General features: G+C 43.2%; 1 long non-coding RNA gene across 1 annotated transcript; it reads left to right on the top strand.

Moving 5' to 3' along the window:
* The first annotated feature begins 2,921 nt into the window (after positions 1-2,921).
* Positions 2,922-9,048, top strand: LOC112544440 (uncharacterized). Its single transcript, XR_003087767.2, has 4 exons — positions 2,922-3,052; positions 4,350-4,436; positions 7,308-7,392; positions 8,931-9,048. It is a non-coding gene; the product is annotated as an uncharacterized LOC112544440 (long non-coding RNA).
* Positions 9,049-14,986: the final 5,938 nt, after the last annotated feature.

Here is a 14,986-nt window from a genome sequence, read left to right as displayed (position 1 = left end):
TACAAAAGGAGTGGGGGGTGGATGGGAAGAAGGCACTACATATATTCCACTCTGCTCAGCAAAGCTTCTAGGGCCAGCCATGTTTCAAACCCTCTGAATTTAGTTTGCCCTTCTGGAACTGTGTGCTCAAAGCAACAAAGGAGATTGTTGACATCGGAGGAAGTTGTGAGCACTTTTCCTCTGAAAATCATAAACATAAATGTCTAAATATGGATTTAAATATTTACCTTAAGTGGCTCACCCAAAGAGATATAGCTAGCAATTGAACCAGCAAGTAGGGAAACTCGCATTCCTTGTTCTACCCTCAAGAGCAAATTTCTTTCAGGATTGTGTATTTGAATTTGAAGAATCATTTGCCTTTCACTTGAAATTCTCCTGATGGTGATATTTTCCAATCTCAGGATTGGAAAGAGTAGAATTGTTCTGTTTAGAATTGGTTTACACCAAATCTGATGGATCTAAAATACCCTACAATGCTATGCATCATAAGGCACCTACCTAGCAGTCACTCTATCATCTTTTATCATGTTAATCCTGCAGTATTACACATTAAGGCCAGGAGGAAGCAATCACACTTTCTTGAACCAAAGCTATTTTTCATTTATGGACTTTGTCACGTATTGTATTTTATTCTTAATATATTCCAGTTAACATCTTGGGGTGAGGGGGTGGCAGGAAAAAGACAGAAAGAAACAGCCATTTTGCTCTCCCTGCATCCATTAGAAAGCTGCAGTTGCTATCAAAATTTCACAATGATGAGGTTATAAAAGATCACAGAGAACTAACCTATCAAGTTGATATGGCAGCTGAAAAGGTAAAGATTGAAATGTATGGATCCAGGACTTGAGTTACATCAAGTCAATAAAACAAACATCAGAATTACAAACTAAATATATATTTGTCCTACAACCATCTTTCCCATTCTTCATATCTACTGCTAGATTGCCTCACTTGTGTATGATTTTAATTTTAATGACTTGTTAGGCTTGAGAAAGATATTGATTTATTTATTGAAAAATCATTCTTTTTGGTGACTTATCTTCCACAAGAAAATCTCATTTCTCTGAACGGTGTGCAATAAGAGTTTTTGAATTTGCATTTTTTCAGTATTATAAGTTATTAGCCTTACTCTTTTCTACATTCCATTAGGAAACAAAAGCCTCAGTATGGCTATACAAGGGCTTAAAAGAGAGAACAGCATTTTATTTTATTTTTTTAATTTGAGGAAACCTGTTTTATAATGTTATATGTTATTTTCACTACCCTGATGTAGCTACAGACACATTCTGTGATGTCAGACTGATCAATGGATTTTCCTAATAGGGTTAAAGTTATAATCCTTAAACACAAAATATTAACAGTCACTTCAACAGTAAGGCACAATAGCTTCTCAAAGGCATGAAATGTGCAACAGTCAGATGTTTTTGTATCAGCAGCTCAGCACAAGTTTGATGAAGTTAGGATACATGTTTCTTGTTATGGATATCTACTGATGATGGACTCTGAAAGTTTTGAGTGGGTGGAATATGTCTTGATACAACCTGAACTGCCATTAAATGTAAGTTTTGTTTGCCTGTGGGACTTGGCAGGGAACATCCTGGGGTTTAAATTCAGTTTACTTTTTCTTTGTGTTTCTTTACTTTACAATTACTATTACAATCATTATTTAATTCCTAAATTATTGCATTAAATCCTTGATGCCCATATGTATCTTTACACTAGTCTAGGGGTCCCAATTCTTCACCTCTTCTCTTTCTCACATACCCCCTTTCAGCTTAATTTTCTGGAGGCACTGAGCAGCTGCAGCTCTCCAGGATTTTAGTTATTGTTTCAGAGGTGCTTAACACCAGCAACTATAAGTCATTAACTCCTAACTCATTGTCCTTTGATCCTAGTAGGTATGTGGCCAAATCCCCAATCACTATTTTTCAGTGACTTCCAAAGAGCTTCATTAATTTACGTACACTGTTCATGTTGCTCATAAATCTTGCCTTTGGCTACAACTGAAATGATTTTGATGGATCTTAGTCTACTTCCTAATTTGTGTCATTCACAAAACCAGCACACAGTCTGGTAAAACAGAGATAGATATTCTCTGGTTCTGCTAAGTTTCCTTCAACTCAGCACACAATATGGGGGCAAAAATGGTTTTAAAGGGGACTTGCAGTCTCCTGATCCTGGGGCTGTCTGGCTACTGGCCAGGTCCCAGAGTAAAGGTCTGCTCTATGTTACACCCAGCTGCTATAGAAGCTGTTAGGAAAACCAGCAATTGCCAACTTGTAGAGCTTCCCTGGAAACTCCTCCCCCTTTACTCCAGATTGTTCACTGTACCAGGGTCTGAGACAAAGGTCGCTGTTCATTGGTCATCTGAGCTGGCTTCACAGTTGCTTTGTGCATGGGTGGCAGGACACAGTAGCCTTAATGGAGCAGAGAATATGGCCCATTGTCTCTGGTCAGATGATGCTTTGCTAATCTACTGGTTTAAAATATTTAAAATCAGAGTACAAATGATGCATCAGATTGTGACCATAGATTTATCAATGAAATGGATGTGGCCACAGTCCAGATTTCCCTGCCTTTTTTTCCTACTGATTAATCATATCTACCCCTTCACCTGGCCTAAAATACTGATGGTCCTGCATTGGCTTATGTTGGGGGGTCTACAAAAAACAATTTGTTTGTACTGTGATTGTAACTGTGTTCATCCCAGCCTTGAAGAAGAGGTCTGAGTAAGCTCAAAAGCTTGTAACTTTCACCGACAGAAGTTGATTCAATAAGAGATACTATCTCACCCACCAAGACTCTCTAAAAGAAGACTTGTTCAGCATCTGATCCCCCAGTGTTGCTAAGAGGTTAAATCAAACAGTGATGTCACAGTCTGCAGTGTTCCACTGTTCCCTAGGTACCAATGTGTCAATTTTATTGGATCACATGACCGTCAGGTTCTGGAGATGATCTACAGTTGGCTTCTCTCTTTCCAATAAGCTCTAAATCAACATTTAGATTTCTCTGTGCTGGATTTGGCTGATTAGTAACAGAGTAAAGCCATTCTGTAAGTATCTAGATAGCTGTGAAACATACCTACTGTGTACCATGTCAGAGGGGCCATTCCTTTTATTAGGGTTTTGATGTTATGGCTTTATTTTACCAATTGGGAGCTGCCTCACCCGGTCCATTGTGTAGTGTAGCTCAGTACATCACTTTCAGCCTGTCATGTCACATTCTTTTGGCAAACAGTGGCTGGAGTTGGCGAGAGCCGTGAAAGGTTTATTTCATGTAAGAAAATAATCAGAAGGGTAGTGTCTGGGTTTCTGAAAGAAAGAACCCTTTAAATAATAATATTTTAATTTCAGAAAATAATAATCCAGCAGGACTAGAAATGTAGACACATTAGACTCCATATGTAGTAGTAGCATTGTGAGGCACAAGATCAAAGAGCAATTTCCCTCAGCACTCAAGATCTGAATCTTTTCCATGTTTATTTATAGCATATCTTTGCAATTGATCATCCCAGAATATTTAGTTGTTTTTAAAAAATAATTATTGGTTTCGATTCAATTGGAAGAAGGCGCAAAATAGAAGACATTTATTATTCACGAGTTTATGAGGGCATTAAGTGCAGGGACAGAGCTATGTCTAAAGTATAGAGCTGAGCCTGCCTCAGTCCATTATACAGATTGGGGTGGAAGGAGTAATCACAAAGTCCGAATCCAAATTTCACACTTTCCAGAAGTTCCAAGGTGAGTTCAGATCCCAGATCTTGTCGGCCTCTGAAAATAATAGGAATAGAACTGATTAAATAGTATTTGCCCTACAAGATCAGAACATTGGTCTAATAAATCCAGTATCCTACCTCTGACTGTGGTCAACCCTGGATGATTTAGCAAAAAGCCTCTTTCTGCATCTATCGCATTTGCCATTGCCATTGTATATCAAGAGATCTAGGAAGGATTCCTTCCTGTTCTTTTAATTTTTGCTGACATTTGCATTACAAAAACTTCCTAACTGAGAGGGTGCTTAACCACTGAAATAAATTGCCTAGGAAGGTTGTGGAATCTTTGTCACTGGAGATTTCAAAAAACAGGTTAGACAAGTGACTGAGATAATACATAGCCCTCCCATAAGTGTAAGGGAACTGGACTAGATGAACTCCAGTCCTATGATTCAACAAGTTCTTCTTGCAAACATAGCCAGCAAGTTAATAGCTCTCTGCAATGCTATTAGCTTTTTCTCTGGGGGAGGCTGAACACAGTTAATCATGTTGACTTTTGAGTCCAGTAATGAAAAGGGACAGATGGAAAACACGACTCAGTGAAGTTATTAAGTTTTGTGTATTGTCCCCCACACAGGAGGTCAATTTCAGCCCACACATAGAATGCATTTCGTGAGTTTCCCCACACTCCAGAGAGTAAAGAGGAATGAATTCTTTGAACAAGGTAAAGTCATTAGTGCTCCCTAAACTTCTTCAATAAGGTTTGGATCAAGCTACTTCTTGCTAACTACCCAACAGAGTTGTTGTGAGGATTAATCAGGTAAGGTGGGATTCACCCCTGTTCAGAGAGCTAGAACAAGGGTTATGCAACACTTAGTTTCTTGTGCCCCATTAAGGTGAGTTCACTCTGCGTATTTGTTCGGTGTTTTGAAGCTGAGAAGTAAAAAATAAAGTGCCAAGTATTATTATGTTTTATAGCTTGAAGTCTCAGGTATTCTAAGGCTGAGTCTATACTACAAAATTAAGTTACATCAAAGTACAGCTGCTGTAGTAATTAAATCTGTTTTGCATGTCCACACTATGTTTCTGTCCGCCATGTGCATCCTTGTTATCACTACTTACTTGCATTGCTGCAGGCTGCAATGCATCATGGGTAGCTTGCCACCTTCTAGCACAAGGTGTTATGCGAAAGGTTTGCAATGCCTCTGCAGGGAAAGGAGAAAAGAAGAGTGACAGGGGAATATGGGTTCAGTGTCTCATGATACAGTTTTCTCCAACTATAATTTTATCTGCATCCCAGGGTATGTCTACACTTGCACCATCTTTCGGGAGAGGGATGCAAATGAAGACATTCGAAATTGTAAATGAAGCCAAGATTTAAATATCCCATGCTTCATTTGCATAATCACGGACCGGCGCTATTTCAAAATAGCACTATTTCGAAAAAAAATGCTGTTTAGACGCATTATTTCGAAAGAAAATCCTTCTCTCAAAATAATTGTTAAACCTCATTTTATAAGGAATAAGGGTTATTTTGAAAGAAGGGCTTTCTTTCAAAATAACGCGTCTAAACAGCTGTTTTATTTCAAAATAGTACTATTTTGAAATAGCGCCAGTCAGTGATTATGCAAATGAAGCACAGCATATTTAAATCCCAGCTTCATTTACAATTTTGAATGTCTTCATTTGCATCCCTCTCTCGAAAGAGGGTGCAAGTGTAGACATACCTCCATAAAGTTTCATGCCTCTTCCAAACCCCCCCCAAACCCTTGCATCCACTATCCATGTGAGATCCATGGATCTGGCAAAGCTCACTATTGTAATGAGCATTGTGCATGTGGCACACCTCATCCTTGGCTATTTGCAGAGCTGTCAGAGTTGTTGCTGGGAACATGACAGTACCTTGGAGGTTAACTTGCTGTGGGACATAGAAACATCACAGGCTGGTCGCTAGCATTCACAGATCACCAGTTCTGGGCCTGAGAAAGAAGTCGTAAGAAACAACTCAGGCTGGTCGCTGGCATTCACAGATCACCAGTTCTGGGCCTGAGAAAGAAGTCGTAACTAGTGGGATCACACAATTATGCAGCTATGGTATGACAAGTAATAGCGGAAGAACTTTTGGATGTGCAAAGCCACATTCCGAGATGTGCGTGCAGAGCTTTCCCCCTGCCCTCCAGCTCAGCAACTCCAAAATGACAGCTGCACTGACAGCGAAGAAGAGAGAAGTTTTTGCTGTGTGGAAGCTTGCAGTGCCAGATGGTTTCCTGACTTATCAGTACCAATTTGGAGTTGGGAAATCTACCATGGAGGGTGCTGTGATGCAAGTATCATGTTCTGCTACAAAGGACTATGACTCCCCGGGCAATGTGCAGGACACAGTAGATGGTTTTGCAGTAATAAGGTTCCTGAAGTACAGCAGAGCAACAGATGACACGCTTGTCCGTTTTGGCACCATACCTACCATTTTTCCACACCAACAGAAAGGGCTGCTTTTCTGTGGTATTGCAAGCCCTGGGGATCACCAAGGACCTTTTACCACCATCAGTCAAGGACAGTCAGGGAAAGTACCTAAACCAGACCTCTTTAAAAACACAGGCCTATTCAGAAAGCTGAAAGAAGGGATTTTCTTTCCAGACCAGAGGGTTACCACTATGGGATATAGAAATGCCAATGATCCTGGAAGATTCAGCCTACTCGTCGAGGAGATGAAGCAACAGGCAAAAGGAAACTGAGGCACTCAACTACAAATGTATTCAGGTCCCAAGCCAGGACTGAGCTCTCACCCTTCGTTGGCCTTGCAGGGTGGATAGTGTTATGTAGGTGCTGCTCTGTTAGAAATGCCATCACTTCAAATATTAAACCATGTTCTGCAAGTCCACCTGCCACTCACACAAGTTCTTGTCACCAAGGTTGTGTCTGAGAGCTACGGCCAAAGGTATATCATAGAATACTAGGACTGGAAGGGACCTCGAGAGGTCATCGAGTCCAGTCCCCACTACCCTTACCTAGCTGATAGCTTTGAAAGTATTTTGAGATGACCACAAGACCTGTACCTAAGAGAAGGCACTAAATTGGGACTAAGGGTGTCAGAATCCATACTCCAGCTTTGTCATGGACTCCCCCTTGGGCAAGTCACTTGCTCTCTGTGTGTCCCAATTCCCCAGCTATGAATTAGGAATAATGCTCCCTTCTCCCACCCATTGTCTTGTCTGTTTAGACTGTAGACTCTTCAGGGGCTGGACGTCTGTTACTGTGCATAGAGCTTAGCACAATGGGGCCTAGTTTTGATTAGGGCCTTTAGGTAGCATTGTAATATGAACACTAATGATTTATATTATGTTATTATTACTATTGTCTATCTCAGTGCAAAGTTGTTCACATGTTTCCCATTCCTCCTGGCTTGAAAGAGAAACATTTGGCTAGGCCTGGAAAGGAAGCAGATGATATACAGGCAAAAGTGCTTTAAAAAGAACAAGCACCAGCAATTTATTGTCATACACTACACAGTTTTGGGGGGATGTATTTACTGGTGCGTGGAAAAGCCAATCTGCAACTAAGCATTTCCTTTTTCCCCTCTCTTTTCCCACTCCAGCTGGAAAGTATATTTTAGGTGCTGTTATTGCTGCATGCATTTTTTGGGGCTTGGTGTATGCTTTACTCAGGTGGCTCTGGAGATGGTAAGTGCCCAGTGTGCTACAAGAATTACACATAACGCTATCGGTTTTAGCTGTGGAAATACTTGCAAAGCTAATTTTTTAATACATAAGTAATAAAAGAAACCAGAATGTTACTGTGACAGGAAGAACAGAATATCTGGAGACTCCTAGGAACTATTTTAAGGGGAGGGTAGAATATCCATTGTGTAATCACAGCAATGTTCTTCCAACAATGTGATAGTGCCAATTAATTCACAGCTGTTGGGTGATTAAGTCAGAGGAGGCTTGTTATTTACTATGAGGCAGCATCTACATTGTGCGGTCACTATCCATCATACTATTGCTGTCCTATCAATGCTTGGGTATATAGTTCCTCAATTAGACACGAGTGCTGCATTTATTACTGCAAAATCTTTATACAAATGCCTTTAGATCAGAGTTGGGTGAGATACAGCCCACAGGCCAGATCTGGACTGCTAAGCCTTTTGATCCGGTCTGCCTGCCCTTTTGGCATGGAGCAGAGCTGCTCAAAGTGGCTAGCTGCGTCCTGTGGCTCTCTGCACTGCGGTGTGAGGGTGGAAGGGGGGCTTCATGTGCTGCCCTCACCCTCAGCAAAATCTCTCTTCTCCTATTGACCGGAAACTGGCCAATAGGAGTTGAGAGATTTTTCTAGGGGAGGGGGCAGCACATGAAGCCTCCTTTCCCCCAGCACAGACAGCAACATAGAACAGACAATCAGGGGCAGTTATTAGGCAGGGAAGCCTGCTTCAGATGCTGCTGGCCAAGAGCTGCTTAGGTAAGCACTTCAGGGCTACTCAAATGTGCACCTTGCTGCTGAGGTCCCCAAGGTCCTTTTCACTAGCCAGGGTAGTGGGAGCACCACACTATTCTGTCCAGCCTCCATTCTGTGGGCTGGTGACCTGCTAAACTAGCATTACACCACTCCGGGATTTCCCCTGCATCAGTTCCAAATTGATCTACAGCTATCACTGGAGACAGATTTAGTTATGAGATTAGTACATTCTAAGACTAGACTTTAAGGGTCAAATTATCCTAATTTATACTCTATTTACCCCCCACTAAGGATAATGATATTGCAGTAAGGGCAGAAGCCAGCCCTACGAGGCAGGTTTACAGATCATCCTTCACTGATTCCTTTTTGCACTTGCATCATTATATGTAGAGTCTTACAGTGCTTAGTCTTTTAAGTACACAACTGTGCACATAAGTCAGGGGCTTAGATGGCCAAAGTGACAGTAATTGAATCCACAGGGGATCACGGATAATCTAAAAGGTCCATGAAAGACAGACTGAATACTGACTGAACAGAATTCAACTATATAGACATAAAATAGGTTCCCCAAAGGGTCCATATTGCCATTTGAAATTTTTTAGGGATCTACAAATGAAAAAAAGTTGGAGAACCACTGTGTTAGAACACGCATCAGTAAAAGGAAAAGATAAAATTAGAATAAATCAGATTTTAAATAAAAAAGGTGATAAACAACAAGGTCTGATATTAACATTGGTTTTTGTTCTTGTTTCTACCTCCCACTTAGGAAGTGTGAAAAAGAAAAAAAAGGAAGGATGGAAGCTGAGGAAGCTGAGTACTAGCAGTTTATGGTTTCTTTTAAAAAACCCTCCACTTTTCCCTTAAATTATAATGAACTAAAGCTAGCAACTTAGTTACACTATTGACTGCTAAACAATGTAAATCAAGTGCTACTGAAGTGTGACAATGAAACCATCCCAGTTAGCTTCTTTCTGCAGGGGCTAGATCTGTGCTCACGTTCACCACCAACTTGTGGTAGGTTAGTCTCTGCAGCATCCCCCATCATGGCCCACTATGTCATAGCTCACCCTATCTCAGTTTTCCCCACAAGGGAGACCCTAATGAATAGGAGAGCAGACAGACAATAGTGCCAAATGCAACAAACAAAAGGGTTTTCAACACTTTCTGGACTCAGCCGTCAGTTCCTTCCCACTCTCCTACAGAGCACAGATTCTCAGGGCTTTTCCCCTACATGGGTTCTCCCTTCTTTCAGGGCCAGTCATGGAAGTAAGCAAGCAAGCTGGCTTCAGTCCTCTTCCAGGCTATTTGTCTGGAAGTTACCCATCTCAAGGGCCTATCAGAAGAGCTAAACAAGCATCTGTAGCAAATTACCTTGTTATGCTCGCAACTCTTTCTAGCTATCCCAAGACCCCTTCCCAGGTGGTTCTAATAATTAAATAGGGCCTTTTGATCTCTAGCTGATCAGGATCAATCAGGAAGGTTAGCCTATCATAGGTGGATCAGGACCAAACTCCCATAAAAAGGCCAACCAATCTGTAACACAGATAAGAACATAAGAATGGCCATACTGAAACAGATCAAAGTCTTCTAACAATGATCAATGCTAGGTGCCACAGAGGGAATGAACAGAACAGGTAATCATGAAGTGATCCATCCCGTGACCTTATTCCCAGATTCTGGGAAACAGAGACTAGAGACAACATTCCTGCTCATCCTAGCTAATAGTCATTGATGGGCCTGTCATTCATGAACATTTCTAGTTCTTTTTTGAACCCTGTTCTAGTCTTGGCCTTCACAACATTCTCTGGCAAGAAGTTCCACAAGTTTACTGTGTGTTATGTGATGTTCAGAACTTTGATTTGGGTAGCCCTCAACCTGAAGTTCCTTCTAAGCCATGGCTCAGGGCTGCAGCAGGAACAGGCAGGGAACTGCCATAGTTGGGGGAGAGATGGAGAAATGCTTTCAAACCCCCCACTCCACCCCACCCTGCATCTCAATCCTTTGCCCCAGTCCTGAAGTCCCCTCCTACAACCTGAACTACTCATCCCTGGCTCCTCCCCACCCCCACTGGAGCACTCACCTGCTCCCCAACACACACACTCAAACCCTCTGCCCCGATCTGAGCCCCCTCGGCCCCATCTCCACCACACATCACTTCCATATTTGTGCACATAAAATAATTCATTCCATAGATGCATGAGAATATTGCTCAACCCATCCTCTTCTCCGGTGTTTTTAGGACAACTTCTTCAATAACAACCAGTCATATATTCAGGAGCAATATAGAGCATTTTTAATCGTATAAATGAAAAAATATGTTCAGTGACACTGGTAAGTGTGGTACACTGAGGAAAGTTAATAGAGTAGACAGAAACAGCTTGAATCGAGAAACGTGTTTTCTGCCCCTTATGTGTCTTTTAGGAGAAATATCTGAGGAAAGCACATTTTAAAAAGAGACACTTATCAAAAATACTTCAGCTGCAGAATCTGATTTTCCAAAGAGCCCTTGCTTTCTACTCAGTTTTGCACCAAGGACTAGTCTGTGGTTTGGGCTATACAGGCAGTCCCCGGGTTACGTACAAGATAGGGACTGTAGGTTTGTTCTTAAGTTGAATTTGTATGTAAGTCGGAACTGGTACATATTGTAGAGGAAACTCTACAGAGCTCAGTTTTATTTTCCCACACCTCACTTCCCTCAGTCCTTTATTCTCAAGCTGAGGTGTCTACTGAGAAAAGCTGCTCCGCATCTCCCTGGTCTGCTGGGGGGGGGGGAGGGGTGCTAGCTTCGCGTCTCCCTGGTCTGCTGGGGGGGGGGGAGCGCTAGCTTCGCGTCTCCCTGGTCTGCTGGGGGGAAAAAGCTAGTGCAGGGTTGCCTCACCCCGTTTGTAAGTAGGGATCCAATGTAAGTCGGATCCATGTAACCCGGGGACTGCCTGTATTTAAAATTAACCCTCATTCCGTAGCTGGTAGGTAGCCAGCACCCCTGCTCAGATGTAAACCTCACACATAGATAAGGAAAGTCACAATTTCTCCAGCCTAGCCAATCCTAGTTTCAGGCTGGGTATCTGGTGTAAACTGGCTTTTCTTGCCTATTCTTTCAATTTGCACCAATGTGGCCTCACTGATTGCTGGCCAGTAGTTACTGAAACTCAAGTATAGCTAGGGATTGAGGCACAAGAAAGAAATTGCCTGAAGTCATACACAGGTGGCGCAACTGTCCAGACTGGATCCCATTTGACTCCTACTTGCCAACATTTCACTGTAGCACTGAGACCCCGTGGTCACTTCAACAAGTCTACAGAGCAGTGTCATTCTAAAGGTGCAGGCTCTATACAGGCCTGTACACAAGAGGGGTGCAAAAAGTGCAAATCCACATCACCCCCCACAGTCCTTCATGGTCTGCCCCAGCCTCCTTCCCCCGTGCTCCAGCTGGCCAGGGAAAGATAGAAGCTGCACGCTGCCAGACTTCCTCCCCCATGCTCCAGCCAGCACAGGGGATAGAGGCTGGTAGCGCACTGCCCCTGCTTTCCTCCGGCTGGGGCTGATTCCTCACTTCCTCCCCCAGAAGCAAGGCCACGGGCGGGGCTGAGCCATGGGGGCGGAGCTGAGCCATGGGGGCAGGGCTGTCACCAGCCCCTCCCACAGCTCACCTCTCCACACAGAAATTCCTGCATAGGGGCCTGGTATGTTTGTTGAAATATTTGATTTTCCAAGAGATTTCTAACTGTTCCTAGCCCTTGCATTTCACATACATGCAGAATATGCCATTTGTCAGCAACATGTCAATTTTAAGAGAAAACAGAAGCATTGCAGTTTGCCCTCAAGGTCTTTTGTAAAGATAAGGCCTTTTTTGGTAGCCATCTTGGAAGTCCTCTAGCCATTTTGGAAGGCCTAGACTTAGCCTAAGGCCTTCATCTGCAGCCAGATTGAAAGAGCAACAGCCATTAGCTGTAAAGCAGGAAGTGACACACTCACATTCCATCTAAATTGTATTAAAATAGTATAATACCAGGCTGCTAAGAAGAGACCCTGTTCTAATGGCGCCCACTATCACCAGATAAAGAATCAGATCTCAAGATGGTTAAAGAAAACTTAGTGTGATGATAGCATTTCATCTGGCATGAAACTCCTTATCAGTAGTTGGGGTTTTGAAATCCTCATTCTGATTATGGTGCTCACTTTCCTATTGTTTGTCGGTATGATCTCTGCTTGGTTTTTAATTGCTGTATAATTAATTTTCTTAGGTGTACCAAAATTAAGGTAGTGAGTATGATTGGTTAGGTAATTCTGTTACAGTATGTTAGGATTGGTTAGTAAAATTTTAGTAAAATAATTGGTTAAGGCAGGGCTATTCAACACGCAGCCCGCGTGCCGCATGCATTCCACAAACCCATTTGTGGTCCACGGTACATTTTGGGTTTACTCAGCACTCAACACATGGCCCGTGGGTAGGATCCTTTGAACATATCCTTCACTGGGAACACGCTCCACAACAGCGAGGCATCTCCCAGGCAGGGTGAGCATTGAAAGACACAAGTGGAAGGGCTGGCTGGAACAGACGGGTACAGGGTAGCATGTTTCTAGCCCCCAGGGAGGAGGTACCAGAAGTACCAGGGCATTGTGGGAAGTGCTTTACATTCATGCCCTTCAGTGTGAAAGAAACTCTTTGCATATATTTGCATATATATGCAACCACACTTAAGTTGGGGCCGTTGGTATGTGCTGCGAGTATCATTGTGGCCTCGGGGGCTTCCAATGTTGCGCAGCCCTGGGTTAAGGTGTAGTTAAGCAGAACTCAAAGTTTCACTATATTAACTGGGGTCCACGAAGGAGACCAGCGGATAGGAAGAAAGGAAAAGAAGGAACAGAAAGAATAACAAAAGGAAAGACCTGGAAGAACTCACCTCCAAACACAGGCTAAGATCAGAGCTGCCAAGAATCCTCTGTACGACCATGACGTACAGCAATCAGAATCCAGATGAGCCTGTCTTTGCTTGGCCGACAGAGGAAGGTCTCCTGCCTTCTCCAGGATTGGTGAGACTGGCACTGTGGGCTTAGCATGTGTATTCTGTTTGCTTGGTAGTTGTTAAGAAATAAAGAGTCAGGATATTACTGTGTAAGGCTCTTTCAGTGGTAAAAGTCCTGCAAACCTGCAGGAAATTAAGCCCTGAGCTCTGGGACTTGGGAAAGGGTGGGTATTTATATTAACAGGGTTAACCATCTAGAGCCCCATGAACTTAGTACAGGTGAGCACCGCTGAAGTGTGGGAGTGACAGAAAATTTTGTGGGGGTAGCACTTTTAAACAACAGATTTGATCCGACATTTAGAACTAGTGTGGCAGCAATTGACACAGATTTGGAAAGAAATATGAAGATGGTTTTAAGTAGGGCTGTCAATTGATGTGCGTTAACACCTGCGATTAACACAGGGAAGAATTAATACATTTATTTTTTTAACACGTTAATCGCAGGCGTTAATGCTGTGCTGCCCCTTTGAAGCGCCGCTCAGGCACTTCAAAGGGGCAGCACATTAGGAGCCTGGGATCAGCTGGAGTCCCCAGCTGACCCCAGGCTCCATGCAGCACAGCCCCTATGAAGCACCAGTCCAACTCTTCAAAGGGGCAGCACAACTTGGAGCCAGGCACTCCAGCTGATCCCCAGCTCTGTGTTACGCTGCCCCTTTGAAGCACTGGTCTGGAGCTTCAAAGGGGCAGCACATTAGGAGCTGAGGATCAGCTGGAGTGCCCAGGTGATCCCGGCTCCGCATCGCACTGCCCCTTTGAAGTGCCAGTCCAGCACTTCAAAAGGGCAGCACAACGCGGAGCTGGGATCACCTGGGCACTCCAGCTGATTCCCGGCTCCTAATGCGCTGCCCCTTTGAGGCACTAGGGTGGCACTTCAAAAGGGCAGCACTGCACAGAGCCTGGGGTTAGCTGGGGACTCCAGCTGATCCCAGGATTCCTCATTGCTGCCCCTTTGAAATGCTGCCAGAGTGTAGAGTGTGCGATTAGTCATGATTACATTTTTTAATTGCTTGACAGCCCTAGTTTTTAGGCATCTTTATCACCCATCCCAATTCTGGGGCCACTAGATACTGGGTTGGTCCCAATGTGCAACTTACAGTAGCATAAGGTCTGCTTCAGGTTGCACATCTGTTACAGCAGCTAGGAATTGACTGAGTATAGAAGGTACACAGTTCTTCCAGGGGTAAAATGAGCAATATGGGGGGGGAGCTGCACCACTCCTATGCCATCTTGAAATTTCCCCATGTTGGGATAGTTCTTGAGTAGCCATTTAAACTGGCTTTGTGACCATTAATATGCTAGCGGATCACCACAAAGTCACCAGATCAGGGACCATTTCCTCTGATGAAACAGCTTTGCTTTTAAATCACAGAAGCTGTGATTTATATAAAAAACCCTGGGGCCATGTTTTCAGAATGAATTGCTTAGTTAATGTAACTTTCCATTGCCAGGGATGGGTCCCTACTGGATCAGTGGCTCTGCAAAGCTGAACACTAATGGATGCTCTATCTCAAATTAGACCCTAATCTATTCCCATGGCTCATAACAGGGCCTGAAAGCATTTGCAAATATGGTTACAAGCAACATTGGTTTCAGATTGGGTCTCTGGATCCCCTGGTTAACATTCAGACACAAAGCGGAAGGGAGGATTTCTCTGTCTCACATGGCATTCACTTTCTCTACAGATATCAATAATTCATTCCTACCAGAGAGGTCTTTTACTGCTGAACAGCACATTTCCTTTAGCCTCTGCCACTCACTACCCTGAAATCAAAGGCTTTTTCAACATAAGAACCAA

Source organism: Pelodiscus sinensis, chromosome 4, assembly GCF_049634645.1.
Source record: "Pelodiscus sinensis isolate JC-2024 chromosome 4, ASM4963464v1, whole genome shotgun sequence".
NCBI lineage: Eukaryota > Metazoa > Chordata > Testudines > Trionychidae > Pelodiscus > Pelodiscus sinensis.
The sequence above is the reverse complement of the archived record's forward strand: the minus strand, read 5'-3'. Positions and strand labels throughout refer to the sequence as shown.